The following is a 1,541-nucleotide window of genomic DNA, read 5'->3' as shown; positions in this document are numbered from 1 at the left end:
GAAGATTGTTTTTAATTCTAGCTAGAAGCGTTAACTCTGGTGACTATTAACTCGGGTGGAAATAACTTTCAGTGACGCATTGGAAGTACTGTCTAGATGCTCAAGAACCATAAATTGTTTTAAGAATCTGAAAAAGAGATGTACATTTAATTCTAAAGACTACAGTACTAATGAAACAACATCTTTTAATTTATTTTTGCCTAGTTTGATCTAGTTTGTTGTGTTTTTATACATGATAGATGATATAGCAAACTAATGCACATTTTTAGTTTTTCTTTTGCTTTAGTCTTAAACTGAGTAATATAGATGTTCTAGCATATTATTAGTAAAGCTTGGATTTTTTTGTTTACCTGGAGAAAAATGTGTGTTGTATTATATGTGATGATGCACCACACTATCTGTACCTCCCTCTTCAAAATCCTAGATCCACACATGCATATGTCCTTACGGTTTGGTGATCAGTTACTGTAATCTCTCCAGCAACCTGAGGACTTGTCTGCACTAGTGGCTTCTGGCACTGAGGGGCATGAACACACCCCAGCTAGGCCTACTTACACGCTTCAGGCCCAGAAGTTTGCCAGCAAAGCTGCTCTGGACTCATCCCCAGCAGATAAACTCAGGTACTTTGGAGACCGAGGTCTTGAGAGTGGGTGCAGAAGGATGAGCATGAAGTATCCTCATTGGCATTCTTCCAGGTTTGGAGCTTGCCTGTGGATGGGCAGGGTATGAAGGTGTGTGCCAGGGCCTCTGTCCCAGGCCCTGCTGCCTCTTGTGATGTAGACAAGCCCTAGGAGACATGGCAGAGTTCTTCATTTCTTCTTCCATTTCCTTCATGTGTGTTTTCCCTTTCCCCTTTTTCTGCTTCCCCCACACCTACTTCTTATATCCACTCCACAGGTTCGTTTCACATTCCTGTTTTGAGAAATCCTCTGGGGCTCTGCCGGCTGCTTCTGTCAAGGTAGAACCAGCGCATTTCTGTTTGATACCTTTCATTAACTATGATGAAGGAATCGGCCTGCTTTGCAGCCAGTGTTGTGGTGTTCCCTGCATTCCTACTGCAGGTATGTGCAGACATGTAGATGTACAATTATATATCATTTCTTTTCAATACCAGCCCTTGTGCCTTGGTGGTGGAAGGGTGTTGAGCAGTTTGAGCTGTGGCTCTGTTGGACGGGGTCATTTGTGCAGTGGGTTCTCTAGGATACCATTTCTCAACCTGTGGGTTGAGACCCAAAAGTGGGTTGCAAGCAGGGGCAACGTGTAGGGGGTGCACGCAGGTGCATGTGTACCCTCTGAGCGTGGTGGTGCACCCCCTACAAAAAGTGTTGAGGGTCAACACTGGGGAGCTGGGGCATGGGACAGCGGCTCCAGTGAGGGGCACTGGGTCGGGACTGGCCATTCATGTTTACGAATGGGTCCTGGCACCCAGCCTGCCCGCTAGGGCATGGAGTTATGCACATGTGCTCCTACACATATGCACACCTGCTGCTGCACACACACACACACACACACACACACACCTACACCTGCTATTGCGCACG

At 46.3% G+C, this 1,541-nt stretch overlaps 1 long non-coding RNA gene across 1 annotated transcript in view; it reads left to right on the top strand.

Moving 5' to 3' along the window:
• LOC109287641 overlaps nt 1–978 on the top strand; it is a 27,636-nt gene extending 26,658 nt beyond the window's left edge. Inside the window, exon 3 of the long non-coding RNA XR_002094923.1 lies at nt 898–978. This is a non-coding gene — a long non-coding RNA (uncharacterized LOC109287641). The remainder of the gene's footprint in view (nt 1–897) is intronic.
• The last annotated feature ends 563 nt before the right edge of the window (nt 979–1,541 follow it).

This window comes from Gavialis gangeticus, unplaced genomic scaffold (assembly GCF_001723915.1).
Source record: "Gavialis gangeticus isolate Ggan-Ray unplaced genomic scaffold, GavGan_comp1, whole genome shotgun sequence".
NCBI classification, from domain to species: domain Eukaryota; kingdom Metazoa; phylum Chordata; order Crocodylia; family Gavialidae; genus Gavialis; species Gavialis gangeticus.
Note: the sequence above shows the minus strand (reverse complement) of the source record. Positions and strands in the feature narration are given on the sequence as shown.